At 34.3% G+C, this 24,442-nt stretch overlaps 3 long non-coding RNA genes across 3 annotated transcripts; all 3 read right to left on the bottom strand.

Moving 5' to 3' along the window:
• Window positions 1–9,637: 9,637 nt before the first annotated feature.
• Window positions 9,638–10,653, bottom strand: LOC125198186 (uncharacterized). The gene is made up of 2 exons (XR_007172358.1): window positions 10,565–10,653; window positions 9,638–9,859 (listed from the first exon to the last, which is right to left on the bottom strand). It is a non-coding gene; the product is annotated as an uncharacterized LOC125198186 (long non-coding RNA).
• Window positions 10,654–15,234: 4,581 nt separating this feature from the next.
• On the bottom strand, window positions 15,235–16,824 carry LOC148932603 (uncharacterized). Its single transcript, XR_016135186.1, has 3 exons — window positions 16,740–16,824; window positions 16,117–16,179; window positions 15,235–15,449 (listed from the first exon to the last, which is right to left on the bottom strand). It is a non-coding gene; the product is annotated as an uncharacterized LOC148932603 (long non-coding RNA).
• A 5,345-nt stretch (window positions 16,825–22,169) lies between these two features.
• LOC148932602 (uncharacterized) lies at window positions 22,170–23,761 on the bottom strand. The gene is made up of 3 exons (XR_016135061.1): window positions 23,677–23,761; window positions 23,054–23,116; window positions 22,170–22,384 (listed from the first exon to the last, which is right to left on the bottom strand). It is a non-coding gene; the product is annotated as an uncharacterized LOC148932602 (long non-coding RNA).
• Window positions 23,762–24,442: the final 681 nt, after the last annotated feature.

Genomic DNA, 24,442 nt, shown 5'->3' with positions numbered 1-24,442 from the left:
AGGAGTAGTTTAAATACTTGTTTAGGGATGGTCTAGTTCATAGTGGCTACTCCCTCATCCCACTCAATATATCAATATTCTTGAGTGTGTACGAGATTTTTAGGAAGTTGTTAGGTGGATTAAGTAGACAGAAATATATAGTTAAACATTTCAAATATAGAAAGATGACATCTTGAGTGAAACAAACTAAAAAAATGTGGATATCATGAGTAGGACGGATGAAGTATTAAGTACTTCTTCCATCCCAGACTAAGCGAGACATATTTCTTTTTGGTACGTCTCAATCTAAGTGAGAACGTTTTCTTTTATGGCATAATTAACTCACTCATCAATCATACTTTTTCATTCTCTCTCGTATTTATCCTCTTATCTCTCCATTTTACTATCTATCTTACTATATTCTTTTTTTCTCTTTTTTACTTTATTTTCTTTCTTATTTTATTCTTTCATTCTTTTTCTTACTTTTTGTATCTCTTACACTTTACTATTAATAATTTAATTCACTAAACATTACTCCCTTGTCCATAATAAGGGTCACATTTTATTATTTCAGTGTGTCCACAATAAGAGTCTTATTTTATTTTTATCATAAATGGTAAGTAGGTTTCATATTCCACTAACTCAATTCACTCACATTTTATTATAAAATCAATATAAAAAGGTGGACCTCACGTTCCACTAACTTTCCAACACACAAATCTTACATTACTTAAATCTCATGCACACACTAAATGTAACTCATATTATGGGACATATGAGTACTACCTAAATTGTTGTGCCAAAACAGAAACATCTTATTTAAGATCAAACGAATGGAGTATACTAGCATTAACTTTTACTACTTATCACTTGCTACTAACAAGGATTTTAATAAATTGATTGAATCGCTAAAACGTGTTGTATGGTACAAAGTGAGTCTTATGTAACAATTGACTGCAAAATATAGCTATCGAGGGCATAATTTAACTAAGAAAATGGAAATCGGAGAGATACACTAAAACTGAAATGCAGAAAATGAAACTACAACTGAAATCGTATTTGAATTGACAGTCGAGTTGAGACAAACTAGATGATGACAAGGACTGAGTTTCAACAAGAAGAATATAAAGATAGAGCGTTAATGTAGAAAGAATAGACGTGAACAAAGCATGAGATAACTGTAAGAATATTTATATTTTTATGTGACCTATATATCTATTGGTTTAATATTAAGGATTAAGTTCATATTAATAGATTCTAATATAAAAGACGATACCGTGATGGTTCGGTTTCGATTAAAGAACTAGAATCGGGTGTATTGATAACCCTCCTCTCTTACCTTTAATTATGATAATATATATGTACATTAGTGTAAATTATATGTATATGATATATATGTAGGGGCATGTTAGGGTGCCACCACCCCTTAAAATAACACCATACCACCATTTCTAGCCAATCATTTGTACACGTGGACGAATAATAAGCTGCCACGTGGCAAAAAAAAAAAAAAAAACCAAAAAAGACGGGCAGCAATTTTGTGGTCTTTAAACAGCAATTTTTCTTAAACAGCAATATCCAACACGTTAGACAGCAATCTAAGATTGCTGTCTAACGTGTTGGATATTGCTGTGTAGCGTTTATAATATTGCTGTATAAGCGTTGTCACGTTGTCATTTTAAGGGTGGTTGTCATTTTAACACAAACCTATATATGTATACAAAAGGACATAGTATACATTTAAATTGATTATATATGTAAATAAATATAAGTGTGTGTACTTACGTACATGAAAAGAAAATGCATTAGGATTAGCATTTATTGTGATGGTTACTTAAATATTAAAGTAACAGTTATATTTGTATACGCACACATTAAAGAAATAATTGTACATATATATAACTGTAAGTGCGGTGAATATATGATATGGAGTATTTTATAAGCGGTTGGCTTTAATAAGAGAATGCAGTTCTCAATTTAAGCAATCGGCGTATTTCTTATGTAAATGAACCGGCGTGACTTTTTGGTTCATACCGTTTAAGTGTGTATAAATATGTGCATATGGTACCGGCAAATAAACACTGAAAAGATATAACATACTCCCATAAAAGATAGTCACAGCTGTTATATATTTAGCACTTACATATATATAGTTTTAGATTCTTTATCCATCGAAAAGAATCACTAAAGTGTTGAGGTCAAAGAGGGGATAACATCAATTATGGAGAATCCAGTCAACATAATGGCAAACATCAAATGGTGGATTTCAACCTCTACATCAAATGAAGAAAGCATGGATGGAGGTTGGTGATTATATCTCCACTTATAGTATAAATGCTATGGTTGAAATTAATTCAAATCTAGAATTAGATTTCATTATAGAAATCATTAAAGTATTGAGAAATGGCTTACAGTTGGTATCAGAGCCAATCTAGATTTGGTTAATTCACCATTTATGTGTTTTCAAAATTGAATTTTGAATGGTCTTGGATTTTTTTCGATTTTGGTTAAATATGCTTCCGCTTACGTGTTGGGTAATTGTTTTATGAAATGTTAAGACAATATAAGGATATTTTACCCATTAAAGATTTTAATATTTTAAATAATATATAACTTATTTATCACCAAAGTGGTCTTGTTATATTACATTTATTTATTGAAAATGATAAATGTTAATTAATTGATCATGATTATAGAGATGCTATAAATGACATAAGAGTTTGATTGATCAATTATTTTATTGTCTATATACTGGGAGATCACCCAAAGGTGGATCATTGTATATAGATAATAAATACGAAGTGGATTAATCATTTATTCATGTGTCATTTAGTATGTACACTCAAAGGCAACATGCTTATTTGATATATGTTTAGTTTGATTAATTGTTAAAGTATATATTTAGCATCGCTGAAAGTACATGTGCTTAAGTATTACCCAAAGGTTACTTGAATGCATGTTATTTAAAGTTTTATTACTGTTTATGAATCTGTGTTAAAGAACTCAAACACGTATAGTTAAGCATGTATAAACGTTGCAGCTTTATAAAATTTGTATGCATATGCTGACTCTGTCATTAAATTAATGGGCAAAATTATGGAGAATCGTCTGAGTAGATCCAGCTTACGCTGGGGGTAAAGATATTGGACCAAGTCATACTAACGGAAGAGGAATCCTCAACCATTATAGATGTCACTCTGTAACTGAAAATCTCAACGTGAGACTCGGGAGTGATCAAACAGGTTGAGCCTTATGAGAATGACGATGGCAGAAAATATGAGGTCATCTTTGCCCATGACAGAAAAAGCAAGGGAATTTATTAAGAAAATTAAAGAGTATTCACGATCGGGGTTGACTGATAAGTCAAATGTAGAAGCATAATGAATGGGCTTACTACAAAGTAGTTAGACTGGTCTCAGCCGATTCACGATCATGTGACAAACATGTCTAACTTGACAGACAGTAAAGTTAATGACCTTGAGAATGGAGGTTCATGAGCAAATGTCGGCCAAAATTTATCATAAACTCCCTACATGTTGAATTTAGCCAGTTCCAGGTGAATTATAACACCATTGAAGATACATGGGACATTTAAAGAATTAAGGCTATGTTGGTTTAAAACGAAGGGAGATTAAAGAAGATAAATTATCAAGTTGCGAATCTAATGGGTCTTGGAGGTGTAGGCACCAGTAAAGGAAAACTAAGTAAATAGGACAAAAGGAAGGATAAATATTTTCTGAAAGGTCCGAAAAAGCATATCCATAAGGAAAAGAAGTGTTTCATTTGCATAAAAATAGAACACTTCGAAAGATTGTCCTAAAAAGGAAGGTTTGGTTCGATAACTGTTTTGTTTACTTTAAATTAAATCTTATCGAAGAGCCTAATAATACTTAGTGGTCAGTTTTTGGTGGTACAATCCATATGTCTCATTATTAAACATGGATTCAGTTCGATCCAATCTATAAAAGGATTTGAGCAATAATTGTTCATAAAGAAACATGATAAGGGCATGGAACGAAGGCATTGGGACTTACAGATTGATCTTAGACATCGGATGTCATGTAGATCTTAATGGTTATCTCTGTGTGCCTAAGTGTGCTATAAATCTTGTTTTTGTAAGTAGATTGGATAACTTAAGTTTTAATATCAAGATTGGACATGGTGAATCTACATCGTACTGAAATGATTACTATTATGGTAATGATACATTATTTGATTCACTTAACAAATACAATCTTGATGCAAAGTTTTCTGAATCCTTGTTTAATACTGAAAGTCGAGGCGTTAAGCGTTGTTCGTCAAGTAAAAGTTTGGCGTTCTTGTGGCATTAAAGATTAGGTCCTATTTCCAAATAAAGGATTATGAGGTTGGTAAAGTACGAAAGTGTTCCTCAAATTCGGAATTTAGTGTCCTAAATGTGTGTGTTGATTGCATTATGGGGAAGCAAACTACACACATTATAAAGAAATTAGCCACGAGAAGCACTCAGCTTATTAAATTAATACATACTGATATATGCGGTCATTTTGATACTCCTTGGGTTGATAAAAAAATTACTTAATCATCTTTATTGACGATTACTCACAATATGGAATAAATATCTATTGCATAAAAGATCCAAGCCAGTGAATATCCTAAAGATATTCATTGACGAGGTGTATGGAAGTTAGATAGAAAAGTTAAAGTTGTGAGATCGGATAGAGTTGTTGAGTTTTTTTTTTATAATAGATATTATCCATGTCCATTTGTAAAGTTACTCAAAGTAGAGGTGTTTGTGCACGATGTACAATGCCCGATACTCCAAAACGGAAAGGTTTCCACCTTAAGGGAAATGGTTAGACTTATGTCATGTTGTTATACGTTACCCTATTTGTTGTGGATTTATGCTTTAAAGACAACAATGTATATGCTTAATCAGGTTCCTAGTAAGACAGTTCCTAAAACTCCTTTAGAACTGTGGACGGTAAGGAGACCTAGCTTAAGGCATATTCGTATTTGGGGTTGTTGAGCATAAATAATGTTATGCCACATGAAAAGATTTTGATTTCAAGATTGTCAGTGAATTTTTTTTATTATTGTCTATCCGGAAAAATCAAAGGGGTATACACTTTATTGTTCTAACCATAGTACGAGAATATTTTAAACGAGAAATGCTAGGTTCATTGAAAATGGTGAAAATTAGTGGGAGTGGTAAAAGGTGGATGTTCCTGAAGTCTACGATAAGGTTCATCCACATGTTGTTGCACCTAATGTTGTTGTTGTATCACAATCAAAAGACACAATAGAACAACATGATGATGTGTACAACCCACTAACCGAAAATGAAGTAGATGAACCTGTCACAATTCTAGAAGAGAATAGTGAACCACAATAAATATTGAAACGATCTGTAAGGAAAATAAAATATGTCTTTTCAAATTACTGTGGTTTACACTATTAAAAGTGAATGTGACATAAGACGTGATAAATATTTACTCATTCCATCGATCAATGAAAAGTGACTATTCTTTAAGAATTATTTTGGCTTTGGTGGCTCATTATGATCACGAGCTTCACCAAATGGATGTAAAAAACCACCATTCTGAATGTAGAAATGGTAGAAAAAGTGTATATGGATCAACCTGAAGGATTCTTGACCACATAATAAGAAAAATTAGTATGCAAGATAAGTAAGTCAATATATGGACTAAAACAAGCTTCTTGGAAATGGTATTTTAAAGTTTAATGACACCATTGTGTCTTATGATTTTGTAGAGATCATTATTGATCGATTATCTATGTAAAAATCAGTGGGAGCAAGTTTATGAATTGAGTCTTATATGTTGATGATATTTTGCTTGTTGCAAATGACATGGGTATGTTACATGATGTTAATAAATAGTATCTCTCTATAAGGATTGCTCCAATTCAGAAGGGAGACAAGTTCGGTAAATGAAATGTCCTAAAAGTGAATTGGAGAATAAGGATATTTTAAACGAAAGATATGAGTGAGACATCTTATGTGATCAAAATAGAAATATTTTGAGCTAGATCACAAGGATTGTTAAAGTTGTCTCATAAAGGATATATCTATAAAACTTTTAGAGAGATATAGAATGGAAAATTGCTCTATAAGGATAGCTCCAATTCAGAAGGGAGACAATGTTCTAAAAGTGAATTGAGCGTAAGGAAATGAAAAGAATTCCATATGCATCAGTGTTTGGGAGTTTGAACTATGTCCAAACATGCAGGCGACCGAATATTATATTATTGTTGGTATGTTGGGTCGATATTAAAGTAATCCCAGAATGGATCACTGGAAAGCTGCAATGAAAGTCCTTAGGTACTTGCAAGGCACCAAAGAGCTCATGCTTATGAAAAGGGGATCCGATGACTTAAAAGTCAATGGATATTCAGATTCAGACTATGCCGGATGCGTCAATTGTAGAAAATTGACGTTTGGCTATTTGTTCCTTTAAGTCGTGGGAGCAATATTATGGAAAAGTGGAAAATAGTTTGTCACTGGTATATCCACTATAAAAGTTGAATTTTTGGCATGCTTTGAGGCCAAAGTTCATGAAAAGTGATTGCGAAATTTAATCTTGGGACTTGGAACTGTTAACATTATAGCCAAGCCGCTGAGATTTTATTGTGATAATTTCGCAGAAATCTTCTTCTAGAAGAAAGATAAGTACTTGAAAGGTGATATGCATGACGTTGAAGTATTTGTCGGTAAATGAAGAAGTACAGAAACATAAAGTGTCTATTGAGCATATAAGGACTAATATAATTGAAGTGGATCCGTTAAATGAAGGATTATCACCCAAAATATTTACTGGCCATGAAAAGCATTTGGGTATTATAGAGAAAGTCTTGCTACGCGAATTATATTGTGCTCATAAGGTGTAAGACACTTGGAATTCAATTAAAAGTTGTGTTTCTGTTTATTAAATATGTTATCATTATAGTATGTATACATGATGGATTTTGGATAACATATGATAAATTGAGAATAAAGGATCATCTCAATGAAAGGTCAGTATAAAGTTAGAATTGATTTGTGATACATGGAAGGGATCATATCGCATAATGATGTGTGACCGCCATGATTCGATTAGTTCTAATTTTATATGGTATTTAAAGGATTTATGAACTTGATATAAAAGTGCGCATTATGGAAATTGAACCATTAAGTCGACACAAAGGTCAAGTGGGAGAATGTAAGAATATTTATATTCTTATGTGACCTATGTATCTATTGGTTTAATATTAAGGATTAAGTTCATATCAATAGATTCTAATATAAAAGACGATACCGTGATGGTTCGGTTTCGATTAAAGAATTAGAATCGGGTGTATTGATAACCCTCCTCTCTACCTTAAATTATGATAATATATATGTACATTAGTGTAAATTATATGTATATGATATATATGTATACAAAAGGACATAGTATACATTTAAATTGATTATACATGTAAATAAATATAAGTGTGTGTACTTACGTACATGAAAAGAAAATGCATTAGGATTAGCATTTATTGTGATGGTTACTTAAATATTAAAGTAACGGTTATATTTGTATACGCACACATTAAAGAAATAATTGTACATATATATAACTGTAAGTGCGGTGAATATATGATATGGAGTATTTTATAAGCGGTTGGCTTTAATAAGAGAATGCAGCTCTCAATTTAAGCAATCGGCGTATTTCTTATGTAAATGAACCGGCGTGACTTTTTGGTTCATACCGTTTAAGTGTGTATAAATATGTGCATATGGTACCGGCAAATAAACACTGAAAAGATATAACATACTCCCATAAAAGATAGTCACAGCTGTTATATATTTAACACTTATATATATATAGCTTTAGATTCTTTATCCATCGAAAAGAATCACTAAAGTGTTGAGGTCAAAGAGGGGATAACATCAATTATAGATAATCCAGTCAACGTAATGGCAAACATCAAATGGTGGATTTCAACCTCTACATCAAATGAAGAAAGCATGGAAGGAGGTTGGTGATTTTATCTCCACTTATAGTATAAATGCTATGATTGAATTAATTCAAATTTAGAATTAGATCTCATTATAGAAATCATTAAAGTATTGAGAAATGGCTTACAATAACTATCCTATTTATATGTCAAGCAATCCATCGAGATTTTGTTTTCTATTGTGAAGTTAGTACTATCCCGGTCCCATATAAGATGTCCACCTTTTATTTTTAGTTTGTCCCACTCAATGACGACCCAGAAAATAGAATTCGTGGGATCGAAATTATTAAATAAAAAACATATAGTATAAATATTTAAATAATTATTATTTTAAAAATTATTTAAAGAATATTTAACAATGTAAGTAACATTGTTAAACAGTATATAATTCTTTTATCGTTACTTCTTAGTAGTACAATTTTATTTGTTATTCTACAAATAATATTGTTATTATTTGTATTTTAAATAAAAATAACTATAATTAAATTAATGAAACATAACAAATATTCATTTACAGTTTTCCTACCGCATTGATTAGTTTAATAAAATTCAATTAAAAGCATAAAATAAATAACTAAAGAATTACATATTAAATCTGTATAAACTTTACTTTCATAATTAATGTAGTAACATTTTACAAGTATTTGGCTCTCTTTCCTCTTTAACTTGGGTTTTTTTGTGGTGAAACTGGAAATTATGAAGAGTTTTCTCATTACTGTTAATGTAAATAAATATTTGTAAGAAATTCATAAAATTAAATGTAAAAAATAGATAAATAGTCAAAACAAAGAAAACTTAAAATGACTTTACAAATAGCCGCCGCTCTTCTTCACCAAAAGCTCTTCTTCCTCATCCATTCTTCACCTAATTACCTTCTCCTTTTTAATTCACGATGTCATTTTTTTCCATTTTTCTTCTCTTCCGTGAAAACACTATGGTGGGGTCGGAGGCGGCGATATAGTGGTATCGGCCAACCGATTAATAGAGATTCTGATGGCTCTCACGGACCTGCGGTGGGGTCGGCCGACCCTACCCGACCCCACCTGGGTCAATCATTGGTCCCACTCAAGATGTCCATTTCTATGTGTGGAAATAAATATCTTTCTCATCTCTCCTCATTAAAATATTTAACTATTTTTTTCTCTCTACTCACTTCACCTAACAACTTTTCCTGAAATCTAGTGTCACTCAAGAATGTGGACATTTTTAAGTAGGACGGAGGTAGTGTATAAATTCTTAGGTGTTTTTAGCCTAAGTCAGATCGAATAATCTGGCGGTAATTTGCACTTGTGATACTCTCAGTCACAACAGTATATGCAAAAAAAACATGGTTGGAACCAGTGGTGGATCCAGGATCCAAAAATGGAGCAGTTGGAATGACAGCTTCGCCTTCATCCTCCGGTGCCACAAAAATATGCTCAAAAAAATAAAAATAATTCGCAACTATTGTACATACTACTCCCTCCTTTCGCCACTGGGAGTCCAGATTAACTTTTACTATAAATGGTAGGTAGACTCCACATTTCACTAACTCATACCACTCACACTTTATTATAAAACTAATATGTAAAAATGAGTCTCACATGTCACTATCTTGTCACACCTCAACCCTTATGACGTATGCACTTACTATAAACAAATTCAGAAATTTTAAACAAATAATCCACGCGCCAAGTAAATGAAATGCACATTTTATATAATTTCAAAAACCAATATTTAACAAGTACATGTTTCAAAACATTCTAAACAGTAGTGAGACCCTCTCACCACTCTATATACTGTACATTTATCTACATGCAAAAACGAAGAGGAGGAGAAGGTTGTCAAAACGTGTCAGCCACCGACCCTTATAATAATTGTAACTCACATCAACCCACGCATCATTGATATATTATTCCTGAAAAATATTAGTGGTTTATATGAGCCACAACTCAGTGTATATAAATCTTACCTTTAATTCCACAGCCCAAACAATCAATTATATTCTTTAACCAATATATATATATATATATATATATAACATATGTTCAACAAAATAAAAGATGATTCCATATAGATATGCATATGCCACTCTGTTCAGTTTATTATTCTGTGACAGATTAAGCCTGACATCTGTCCGGGATTCCATTGTATCTGACCCGAAGGTCTCATTGCCATTGTACATATATATATGACCCGAAAGTCCATTGCCATTGTATATATGACCCGTAGGTCTCATTGCCATTGAATACATATATATGACCCGAAGGTCCATTGCCATTGTATATATGACCCGTAGGTCCATTGCCATTGATATCAGACCCAGGGCATGATTGTCACAGATCCTCTTTAATTCAATGATTCAAATAATTCCAAACCATGTGCAAACATATCAATTGCTTCAAGTACATGTTTCTATCATATTTCATCCAATAATACCATTATAATATATAACATATATCCATTGCACAAATTACATATTCATATCATCTTTCATAGTCAATATCAAATCACACATAATTATATCATGTTCATATCATATAGTCCAAATATTCACTCTAAGTCAACACATAGCAATTAACCACATAATGCATGTAAATTTAAAAGTGTGATTTATACACACCTTAAATAAGGTAGATAAACTAGTTGAACACCGATTCCGTCTCCTGCACTATGACCCTCAATTCTATTTTTTTTTCTTCCGTATTTTTCTGCTCCCTTACAAACCTATGCTTCTTTATATATATAAATGTATAAGGCGATGTAATAGACCGACTCTTATTTAGTTACTAATTTATATTTATGTTAATTATTTTTGTACACATAATAACTTATACATATTACGGGATGAATAATGATAATAATATTAATAATATATAGTTATGTGTATCCATTTGGACTGTGTTGCATTTCCCATAATTCTTGAAATTTGAAATCATCTGAATTCGTACACGTATCTTTGTCTAAAACTTTATGTATGCCTCATAGTTAATAAACTAATTATGCAAGTTATAAGTAGTGTCATGTCTAGATTCCTAGTTAATCAAACTATTGCTTATATGATGGGGTTTGGTGCTCCTTGTATAGCGGAAGATTTGTACAAAACAAATAAATTAGATACGGATCTATTTGACTGATTATGCGATTAATTAATTCACATGTTAAACAGATAATTGCATGCTAGAACGCAAATAATTCATGCTCAAAGAAAGTAAATCCTAAAACATGAATTCTACGGTTTAGGGTTACCGATTTGATTCTCCAAAGAATCGACGATTGCTTGCGCCTTCTCCACGATGATGATCTTGAGTACTAGACCACGGATCTTCTCTCTGGTTCCCGAATTGTATCTCGATATCAGGGTGGGCTGATCTTATCAAAATACTAGGACTCGAATAAAGAAGACAGAAGAAATCCTTTTGGGAATAGGTGAAGAATTCGAAATCCTCCACAGCTGGAGAGTTCGAAATTTTCGAAAATTTTGAGAATAAAAATTGTGATTATTCTGTCTCCTTTATTCTCCTATTTATATTAAGTTCCTTTTGGGTCCAGACAGGGATCTATGGAAGGTTTTGGATATGGGCTCGCCCAATTAGCTTTTTACTAATTAAATTGAACCCACAATTTAATACAAGCTTATATTGGAATATTACGAGCAGCCACTACAGAAGTAATATTGCACTCCCCATCCAAATCCGAAATTACAAGTAATCCGGGTTTCCATTATTTATATTATTTTATTTCCCGCGCTTAAGATATAAATGTCCATTAATTAATTAATGTCTGCTATGGACTTAATTAATTAACATCTTATTAATTCCAAGAGTGGACTTAGCAAGAAACACTTATTTATTATTCATAGAGTAATAAAACTCCAACTGACCAGTTTTCTGAATAATAAAACCTTGTTCGAGCTCCTCTTGAGGACATTATCAAACGAGACTCACCTCGCGCGCGATTCAACATAATAGCAATCCTAGCACCACTAGATATTAATCACCACTACCCAATATATCAGGATTATTGGGTTGCGAAAAACCCGCACCATTTGATAAGTCAAAGTAGTGCATAATCAATACCGTATGCTCAATGCTAACGTATGTAGATTAAGAAATAGTTATTTATCAAGACCTAGTCTTTCAGTAGATAGCATAAAGACATGTCTTGCTGTTAGATCCATTCAGTGCTATACCACACCAACGTCATCTTATTTCAGAAAGGCTTAGAAATAATCGGACTGACATTGCAACCTTTCACGATAGGTAGTCTAAGCCTATCTGGGTTGTGAAATTCTTCTTTTTCTTTTGCAAAGCATTGCATAGAACCGACTGTGTTACCTTAAAGTGGACGACGCCCACAACCAGTCTACTAAGCAAAAGACTTAGACTTTGTTTGCTTCTTATACATTTAAATGTTTATAAAACATCTTATAAATGCACAAGCAAACACAATGTAATAATATACTAATTCTATTCGTGCGAAACTGCTCGAATAATACTGAATCGGGTTAAAAGTGGATTATAGAGTTTTACGTATACAAGCAAGATTCTATTCGAGCGAAACTTGCTCGAGAATCTTGCTCGAAACATGCTTTTCAGTATACCAAACCTAACAATCTCCCACTTATACTCAAAACATGCTTTCGAGTATACCCACTGCCAAAAACTCTCCCACTTATACACAAAGCAGGTATTGGTACTAGATATATCGAACCACCATTCATTTCACATCATGTTTGAACATGCTGCCACAAAGACATTTTATGTGAATAATCTGCTTGGTTGTTCTCTGATCATATCTTTTCCACCATAATGTCTTTGCTGCGTACTTGATCTTTAATTAATTTCATCTCTCTATGTGATTGCTTAGCTTTATTAGCTCGTGTGTCCCTTGAGTTAGCCTTCACTAGAGTCATACTCCAAATGTAATACTCATAGGCATACTCAAACTTACGATTAAAGCTATTAGGAAGATACTCCTAAGGTAAACACATATTCATAGGATGACTTACTCAATCACTGATTAGTCATAAAACTAAGTCAGTGTAACCCCAAGGACATTACATGAATGACTGATAAACTAGAATATAACAATTAGTCTTTCTCAAGCACTATAGTATACTCTTTACCTCAATCAAAGTCCTTTGCCATGGTTAATATGATATACGCTTGTCATGTATAAGCACAACTAATATCAAACTTAGTACACATTATAGCATACATGAGACAACTATCTCCGAAACTAGTCTCATAATTCTTGATCTCACTAAGTGATAAGGCTAATTTCATGCATCGGTATGCGCAAAAAAATTGTTATAATTTGCTGGGTCTAACACGTTTCCTAAGCCAGGTGTGTGAAGAAAAACGCTAGATCAAGGAAGTAAGGAAGGAGATGGTCTAGCGAGAGAAAGGAGTGAAAATGAGCAGAATTTACAAAGAAAAGTGGCGTGACAGAGGAGTCTACAGCTGAGGGCAACAACGTCATTATCAATACCTCGCTGGGCCCACCTAAAACGCCTATATATAGAGAAGAGCATGCAACGCAGATTAGAGAGTTTTTAATCTTCTTAGCTCATACATTTACACACACACTTGGGAAAAATTCTGGGGATAATCGTGATAGGGGGGGTACTTTCTAAAGATCTCGAGTTTGGTAACGCCGTCCTAGTGAGGGCGAAGATACAATTGTTTTACTTTCAGCTGTTTTTCTTGCTAGTTTCCACCGTCGAACTTCACTTTTGGGAGTCGACTTTGATGTTGATGATGTTTAACTGCTTATCGCTCATGGATCTGAGTTTAGCTGTTTAATTTCAAGTCATTTTGCTTAGATCTCTCTGCTGTTAGCGTAATTCTTAAAATTGCTATGTCGATCTCTGCTTATTTCGTTATTGAGGTGTTTGATGTGGAATTTGGTGACAGATCTGTGGTTGATTGAGTGTTCGGAGCTTAAATTTGTAAATCTGACGTGATGGAGAATTTCTTCTGTTTGGAGTCCGTGTCGGACGCTTGGATCCGGAGTGGATTTAGCGTCTGAAGTTGGTTTTGGCGTGTGAAAGAAACAGTAGTTGATAGACTTGTTTAATTTCCTTTGTTTTCTATTTCACTTCGTCTAGGTATGCAGATCTGTTAAGTTCTTCGTTATTTATGCTTAGATTTGATTTCAAGTTAGTAGCCCTGTTTTTGATTTGCTTATGTGTTTTCTCAAGAAGTTTTATGCAAATTTGGTTGTAGAAGACGATGTCACTGTCAGTTAGTACGAGAGTTAGTTATTCTGCCACTTTCCAGTCGTACTCTGCTTTTTCTTAGATGTGGTCCCACCGTAGAATTATCTCCTAGGTCTAGCTGTTAGGTTAAGTTTCTTTCTAATATTCCCAAGTCAAGTTAATTTTAATTTTCCTCAACCCAAGAAAATGCGTGGCAGCAGCCAACACCAAAAACACTCCCAAATCCTTGATTACGAGTCTTACGCATCCTTCTCTGTGGGATCGATCCCTACTTCCCTATACTAGGTTTAGTAAAGTGGTTGAGGGTTTTTGAAGCGGGGAAGTACTTGTGTGTCCGACGACCGGGATTCCGCACAACCTACGAGTTCCTAGACCAAGTGATCTAGTGGACTTGCTGGATCTGGGGAACCTGCCTTATTTGAATATCGCAACACTGCACACACACTACACTTGTACTATCACATCCCGAGAGCTTCAAGTGGTGCCGTTGCCGGGGATGGATGGCGTTTGCTGTATTAAGGATTTGGTGTAAATATTCTAATTTTTGTTATTTTCTTTCTCCCTGACAGTGTATGAAAGCGGGCTTCCAATCTGGAAGTTGGGCAAGTTCATCTGGATCAGGGAGTGGCCAGTACGAGTGGCGAATCAAGCAATCTACATCTACCATCACTACTAGATCAGGATTGAGAACGGAAGATCCATTCCCGTTCGAGTCAGAAAGTGAAAAGGAGTGGAATTCATCGGCAGAGGAGAATCCAGGGACATCAACCGAACCAGAGCATTCCGAGACCGAGGAGGAGAAGGACCCAGATATGGCTCATCTACTAGACCCCGATCCGGAAATAGGGTCGCTCACCGCACATCTTGACGGTGAACCCGCTCATGCTATAGTCTCGAATCCACGACGGAGGTCGATCGACATCAAGACAAATGTGCTTGGAGTTCTACCTACTTTCTCTGGGCGCAGGAATGAATGTGTCACACCACAACCCTTATGACTTATACACTTACTATAAATAAATTCAAAATTTAAAATAAACAATCCACACGTCCAGCAAATAAAACGCATATTATATAATTTCGAATACCAACATTTATCAAGTCTATATTTCAAAACATTCTAAACCGTAGTGGGACCCTCTCACCACTCTATATACTACACATTTATCTACATGCAAAAATGATGAGGAGGAGAAGGTTGCCAAAACGCGTCAGCCGCCGAACCTGATAACACGTGCAGTTCCTACGACCCACGTCAACCAAAAACTTCAGTGATATCTTATTCCTGAAAAATATTAGTGGTTTATATGAGCCACAACTCAGTGTATATAAATCTTACCTTTAATTCCATATCCCAAAATATCACGCATATTCTTTAACCAATATATATATATATATATACATATACATATATATATATATATATATATATAGCAATAACCAATTAATAATAAAACAAATTCATATGCATATGCAGATGCCACTTTGTTCAACTTATTATTCTGTGACAAATCAAGCCTGGTATCTGCCCGGGATTCCATTGTATATGACCCGAAGGTCCCATTGCCTTTGTACATATATATATGACCCGAAGGTCCATTGCCATTGTATAATATGACCCGGAGGTCCCATTGCCATTGTATACATATATATGACCCGAAGGTCTATTGCCATTGTATATATATGACCCGTAGGTCCATTGCCATTGATATCAGACCCAGGGAATGACTGTCACAGATCCTTTTTAATCCAATGATTCAAATAATTCCAAAACCATGTGGAAAACATATCAATTGCATCAATTACATATTTCTATCATATTCTACCATTGATATCAAATAACACATAATAATATCAGGATCACGTCATATAGTCCAATTATTCACTTTATATAAATACCTAGCAAAGAAGCACATAAGACATGTAAAATTAAAAGTGTGATTTATACACACCTGATTAAGATAGATAATCCGGTTGAGCACTTGTTCCTGTTTCTCGATCTATAGCACTTGGTCCTATATAATACATGCACGTTTAAATTATTACAACTATTTATGTGTTATCTACTTTAATTAAAATTGTAAATAGTTTCCTATATTAATACACATAATTATAGTTAAATATTTTCGTATGATCTTAAGAGATAATTTAATTATGTTATTTCCTCATATACGTATAGATCTAATTATATTGTACTTAAATCTAATTATACATATTATATTACATACGTTTGTATATATATAATTAGTTAACTTACTTTCTCAAATCTATGCATATGTATATATATCTACGTGTTGCAAAAACCTATATATATTAACATATCTTAAATTTATTTATGAAAAATTTCTCATATCTCATGAATTTATATAAAAAAAATTATTTACATGCTACAAAATTTCTAATTGCTCCTATGCATACATATCTTATGAATATATTAGCATACCAATAAATATATTAGCATCCAAAACCAATTTAATAGGGTGTATATATTTAGGATTCAAGTAACCTCCAAAGTACTATTTTTAAATAACAAATCATGTACATGAGCTAAGTAAAAATTAAAACTAAGTATTACCTTCAACAAAAATAGTATCAGACTATTTTTCTTACGAAGGAGTTCACCCCTTTGTTTTATATATATCTTTTTTTTTTCTTTTCCCAACACTATAGCCGATTTAATGGATGAATGATTTAATATCCAAACTTTCTTTTAAATACACTAATCATCAAATGAAGTAAGTATGTGACACGTTTCATCTACATGTCACTACTAAAAATTTCCTTTTATTTTCCTTTTTCACATTTGCCATGTCATTAGTTTTTATTTTTATTTTTATGCATTATCTCTTTTTATACTTTTTCTAATATGACACCCTCACACAACATATATTTAAATATATTATAAATGCATGATATCACGAATGCATATATACCCGTAGGTTTTATTAGTCAAATATGTCCTATATATATATTAGGTTGCATTATACTATGTAATAATAAAAATATATATACCATATGCTATTAATTTAACTATTAAGAATGATATAACAATTAGTCCTAGAATGACAATGAAAATATGTAATTGTGCAAAATGATGCAGATGCAGGTTTCGGGTTAGGGATATCACAATTCTTCCCCTCTTTAAGAATTTTGTCCGCAAAATTCATTTTCCTCTTAGCTAACACACCCAAAGAAATTGCTAACCAGTAAACAGATGTGGATACTTCTTTCTCATCTTTTCCTCTGTTTCCCAAGTTGCCTCTTCGACTCTGTGATTTTGCCAAATAACTTTAACCATTGGGATAGCTTTTCTTCGCAGTTGTTTGATCTGACGGTCCACTATATTTATAGGTTCTTCTATATAACTTAAATTTTCAGAAATCTGTATCTCAGGATCTTTTAGAACATGTGAAGGATCAGATCGATAACGTCGAAGCATACTGACGTGAAAAACATTATGAATCTGTGCTAATTCCGTAGGTAGTGCTAACCTATACGCCAATGGTCCAACTCTTTCAACAATATCATACGGCCCAATGTAACGAGGACTCAACTTACCTTTTTGTCCGAAACGCATAACTCCTCTCCATGGTGAAACTCGCAGAAATACTTTATCTCCCACTTTATATTCCATCTCTTTCCGATGCTTATCATAATAACTCTTCTGTCTGTCTTGTGTTGCCTTCAACCTACTTTTAATGACGTCAATCTTGGAAATAGTTTCTTGAACAATCTCTGGTCCCTCTAGGATCTCCAAGCCTTCCTTGTCCCAATATATTGGACTTCTACATTTCCTGCCATATAATGCTTCATATGGTGCCATTCCTATACTGCTGTGAAATTGATTATTATACGCAAACTCCATCAGTGGAATATACTTATCCCATGAGCCCTGAAATTCAATAACACACGCACGAAGCATTTCTTCCAACGTCTGTATAGTTCTCTCTGACTGGCCATCTGTTTGAGGATGAAACGCAGTACTAAAATGTAGGCGAGTTCCCATAGCTGTCTGAAAACTTTCCCAAAATCGAGAAGTAAATCGTGGATCTCTATCAGACACAATAGATACTGGAATACCATGCAAGCGTACCACTTCCTTCACATACATTTCAGCTAACTGATCTAACGAACAACCCCATCGTATAGGCAAGAAGTGTGCTGATTTAGTTAGTCTATCCACAATCATCCAAATAGCATCATTTCCTTTTTGCGTTCTCGGTAACCCCGTAACAAAATCCATTGTAATGCGTTCCCATTTCCATACCGGAATCATTAAAGGTTTCAACAAACCTGCGGGTGCTTGATGTTCTGCTTTAACCTGTTGGCACGTTAAACACTTTGAAACAAACTCTGCCACCTCCTTTTTCATCCTTGGCCACCAATAATGTTGCCTCATAGTATGATACATTTTTGTCGTTCCTGGATGCATTGCATAAGGTGCATTATGTGCCTCATCTAGAATTTCTCGGCGAAGATTATCAACATCTAGTACGCATAGTCTACTACCAAACATCAAAGTATCATCTTGTAGAGTAAACGGTGTATCTTTACCTTGTCGTACTCCATCAATGATCTCCACAAATTTTTCATCCTTTGGTTGAGCATCTTGAATTCGTTGTCTCAATACTGGGCGAATTTCTAGAGTAGCTATCAAACCTTCACTAATGTCTAGCTGTAATCTTGCATTCAAATTTCGAAGAGCAACCAACTCTGATAATGGTGTTACCTGCATATGTGCTATCATACTACTTGACTTTCGACTCAACGCATCTGCAACAACATTCGCCTTCCCAGGATGGTATTCAATGGTACAATCATAATCTTTAAGCAACTCCATCCACCGTCTTTGTCTCATATTCAACTCCTTCTGACTCATCAAATATTTCAAACTTTTATGATCGGTAAAAATTCGAAATGTTTCTCCATAAAGATAATGACGCCAAATCTTTAAGGCAAAAACAACAGCAGCCAACTCTAGATCGTGAACAGGATAAGAAAATTTCATGTACTCGTAGTTGTCGCGAGGCATAAGCGATTACCTTTCCATTTTGCATTAGAACACAACCGAGTCCCTGTTGAGAAGCGTCACTATAAACAACAAATCCCCCTGTACCTGTGGGAATAGTCAGTATGGGTGCCGTAGTCAATCGATGCTTCAACTCCTCAAAACTCTTTTGACATTCTTCACTCCATATGAAAGGAGCATTCTTACGTAACAACTTTGTCATTGGTCCTGCAATAATTGAAAATCCTTCCACAAAACGTCTGTAATATCCAGCCATACCTAGGAAACTTCGAACTTCTGTGACAGTAGTTGGCACTTTCCAGTTGATAACTGCTTCAACCTTCTGAGGATCCACTTCTATTCCTCGACCTGACACCACGTGTCCTAAGAATACCACATGATCTAGCCAGAACTCGCATTTACTCAACTTTGCATACAGTTGTTTATCTCGCAGAACTTGTAGTACTGATTGCAAGTGATTGACATGATCCTCCTTACTTCGCGAGTAAACCAGTATATCGTCGATAAAAACAATCACAAACTGATCCAGAAATGGTTGAAATACTTTGTTCATTAGTGCCATAAAAGCTGCAGGTGCATTTGTCAGTCCGAAAGGCATCACCAAAAATTCATAATGGCCATATCGTGTCCGAAAAGCTGTCTTTGGAATATCCTCTTTTGCTATCTTCAGCTGATGGTATCCAGATCGGAGATCTATTTTTGAAAACACTTGTGCACCCTGAAGTTGATCGAACAAATCTTCGATTCTCGGCAATGGATATTTATTCTTCACCGTCACTTGATTCAACTTTCGATAGTCTATACAAAGTCGCAATGTGCCATCTTTCTTCTTCACAAATAATACTGGTGCTCCCCAAGGTGAAATACTAGGTCGTACAAATCCCTTATCTAATAACTCTTGTAATTGTTTCTTCAACTCTTGCAACTCTAATAAAGACATTCGATAAGGAGGAATTGAAATAGATGTGGTACCTGGTAGCAACTCAATTGTAAACTCCGTCTCTCGATCAGGTGGCAATCCAGGTAAATCTTCAGGAAAAACATCAGGAAAATCTCTAGCAACAGGAATATCTTTTACATTATCAAGAACTGTAGCACACTCTATAACATGAGCAAGGTATGCCTCACATCCACCTCGTATTAATCGAAAAGCTGATGTAGCTGAAATGAGACAAGTTGGAACAATTTGTCGATTGCCGTAGAATATCACTCGATCTCGTCCTGGCGATTCTATCACTACTTCTTTAGCATAACAATCTACTTTAACTCGGTGACGTGACAACCAATCCATACCCAGGATGATATCAAACTCATGGATGAACAAGGGAATCAAATCTGCTGGCAGGTCTACTGAATTAACTCGTACTATACAATCTCGGTAAACTGTGGATACTAAAATCACTTCACCCAAAGGTGTGTGTACACCTAAGCTATGTTCTAGAGGTTCAGATTCTATATGCAAATGTGATGCTATGACAGGTGATATAAATGAATGTGTAGATCCCGGATCTATCAATGTATATATCATAGTGTCAAATAAGTAAAGTTTACCGGTAATGACCTCTGGTGCTCTTGATGCCTCATCTTGGGTTATAGCAAACACACGAGCATGTCCCTGAAGTGTAGATCCTTGTGCCTCTGACTGTCCTCGTCCCCTACCCATAGGAGCATTCATAGTTTGTCCTCTACCACGACCTCGGCCAAAACTAGTACTCGATGCTGCAGGTTGTACTGTAGGTTGCGTCATTGCTCTACCACTGGACATCCTATCAAGTCGTGAGGGGCACTCTTTATAGTAATGCCCTTGCTGCCCGCAATAGAAACAACTTCCTGTAATAGCTCGGCACTCCCCCACATGTGGTCGTCCACAGTGTACGCACATAGGTCGTGTATATGTTGTCATACCGAATCCCTGTGCCCGCTCAGCATTGAAAGATGGTGCACGTCCACCTCTCTGAATAGATGGACCTCCTCTACTGAAACTAGGTGTTGTAGAAAAAGAGCCTTGTCGTCTAGTAAATCTGGGACTCGACTCATTGGCATATTGTGGTGGCCCTCTCTTCTGTCTCTGAAGATAAACATGTCTTTCTTTTACCAGTCTCTCAGCTCGAATAGCCGCTGCACGCAAATCACTATAAGAATGAAGGTCCGAAGGTGTGATCTTGCTCCTTATCTCGTATATCAACCCCTCTTCGAAACGTCTGCACTTATCTTGTTCTGTAGGCAACATTGCAGATGCGTATCGAGAAAGCTGAGTAAATTTCACTTCATAGTCAGCAACCGACATAGCTCCCTGCTTAAGGGACAAAAACTCTCTCTGCTTCTCATCACGATAAACTGCTGGCATATATTTGTCACTGAATTCTCTAAGAAAGTCATCCCAACTGAGTACTGGAGGTTGTATCATAGCGTGCGGGACTGTCTCCCACCAATTGTAAGCATCACCTTGAAGAAGAGACACTGCATAATCAAAACGTTCTTCTAGAATACAACCCATCTGATTAAAGACACGCTCTATCCTCTTCAGCCATATCTCAGCCTCAACTGGATCAATGGTCCCATAAAAGTCAACAGCTCCCATTTTTCGGAGTTCTTTAAAGTTTCTACCTATTTGCCTAATCACTGGCCCTTGTACTTCCTGTTCAACTAGTCTAGGTGTATGCTGGTTATCCCCAGATGATGCAGCAGGTATATGAGATCCTTGAACAGTGAATGAATGATGCAAGGCGGCTGACCCCTCTCTCCTCGGTGACACATGTTCATGAATGTCCATGTTCCTGATTATTCAAATGCATTGCAACTTATAACCAAAACTTATCAAATGATATGCATGAATGCAATGTCCCAGCGGGATTCTATCCCCACTCTGATACCACCTAAAATGTCACACCACAACCCTTATGACTTATACACTTACTATAAATAAATTCAAAATTTAAAATAAACAATCCACACGTCCAGCAAATAAAACGCATATTATATAATTTCGAATACCAACATTTATCAAGTCTATATTTCAAAACATTCTAAACCGTAGTGGGACCCTCTCACCACTCTATATACTACACATTTATCTACATGCAAAAATGATGAGGAGGAGAAGGTTGCCAAAACGCGTCAGCCGCCGAACCTGATAACACGTGCAGTTCCTACGACCCACGTCAACCAAAAACTTCAGTGATATCTTATTCCTGAAAAATATTAGTGGTTTATATGAGCCACAACTCAGTGTATATAAATCTTACCTTTAATTCCATATCCCAAAATATCACGCATATTCTTTAACCAATATATATATATATATATATACATATACATATATATATATATATATATATATAGCAATAACCAATTAATAATAAAACAAATTCATATGCATATGCAGATGCCACTTTGTTCAACTTATTATTCTGTGACAAATCAAGCCTGGTATCTGCCCGGGATTCCATTGTATATGACCCGAAGGTCCCATTGCCTTTGTACATATATATATGACCCGAAGGTCCATTGCCATTGTATAATATGACCCGGAGGTCCCATTGCCATTGTATACATATATATGACCCGAAGGTCTATTGCCATTGTATATATATGACCCGTAGGTCCATTGCCATTGATATCAGACCCAGGGAATGACTGTCACAGATCCTTTTTAATCCAATGATTCAAATAATTCCAAAACCATGTGGAAAACATATCAATTGCATCAATTACATATTTCTATCATATTCTACCATTGATATCAAATAACACATAATAATATCAGGATCACGTCATATAGTCCAATTATTCACTTTATATAAATACCTAGCAAAGAAGCACATAAGACATGTAAAATTAAAAGTGTGATTTATACACACCTGATTAAGATAGATAATCCGGTTGAGCACTTGTTCCTGTTTCTCGATCTATAGCACTTGGTCCTATATAATACATGCACGTTTAAATTATTACAACTATTTATGTGTTATCTACTTTAATTAAAATTGTAAATAGTTTCCTATATTAATACACATAATTATAGTTAAATATTTTCGTATGATCTTAAGAGATAATTTAATTATGTTATTTCCTCATATACGTATAGATCTAATTATATTGTACTTAAATCTAATTATACATATTATATTACATACGTTTGTATATATATAATTAGTTAACTTACTTTCTCAAATCTATGCATATGTATATATATCTACGTGTTGCAAAAACCTATATATATTAACATATCTTAAATTTATTTATGAAAAATTTCTCATATCTCATGAATTTATATAAAAAAAATTATTTACATGCTACAAAATTTCTAATTGCTCCTATGCATACATATCTTATGAATATATTAGCATACCAATAAATATATTAGCATCCAAAACCAATTTAATAGGGTGTATATATTTAGGATTCAAGTAACCTCCAAAGTACTATTTTTAAATAACAAATCATGTACATGAGCTAAGTAAAAATTAAAACTAAGTATTACCTTCAACAAAAATAGTATCAGACTATTTTTCTTACGAAGGAGTTCACCCCTTTGTTTTATATATATCTTTTTTTTTTCTTTTCCCAACACTATAGCCGATTTAATGGATGAATGATTTAATATCCAAACTTTCTTTTAAATACACTAATCATCAAATGAAGTAAGTATGTGACACGTTTCATCTACATGTCACTACTAAAAATTTCCTTTTATTTTCCTTTTTCACATTTGCCATGTCATTAGTTTTTATTTTTATTTTTATGCATTATCTCTTTTTATACTTTTTCTAATATGACACCCTCACACAACATATATTTAAATATATTATAAATGCATGATATCATGAATGCATATATACCCGTAGGTTTTATTAGTCAAATATGTCCTATATATATATTAGGTTGCATTATACTATGTAATAATAAAAATATATATACCATATGCTATTAATTTAACTATTAAGAATGATATAACAATTAGTCCTAGAATGACAATGAAAATATGTAATTGTGTAAAATGATGCAGATGCAGGTTTCGGTTTAGGGATATCACAATTCTTCCCCTCTTTCAGAAGCGACCCAACGAGGCAACAGAAGAGGACTACCGTCTTCGAGCAATTCCGTTTGCTCTCAAAGGGGAGGCGAACACTTGGCTGCTGAGGCTTCCACCGGACTCGATCAACATGTGGAAGGATTTTAAACTGGAATTTTTGGATTACTTTTTTCCATCTAATAAGACGAATGCCTTGAAGAAGGAGATTCAGGAG

This window comes from Salvia hispanica, chromosome 2 (genome assembly GCF_029641045.1).
Source record: "Salvia hispanica isolate PSC_SH4W2 chromosome 2, Shi_PSC_v1, whole genome shotgun sequence".
In the NCBI taxonomy this organism is placed as follows: domain Eukaryota; kingdom Viridiplantae; phylum Streptophyta; class Magnoliopsida; order Lamiales; family Lamiaceae; genus Salvia; species Salvia hispanica.
Note: the sequence above shows the minus strand (reverse complement) of the source record. Positions and strands in the feature narration are given on the sequence as shown.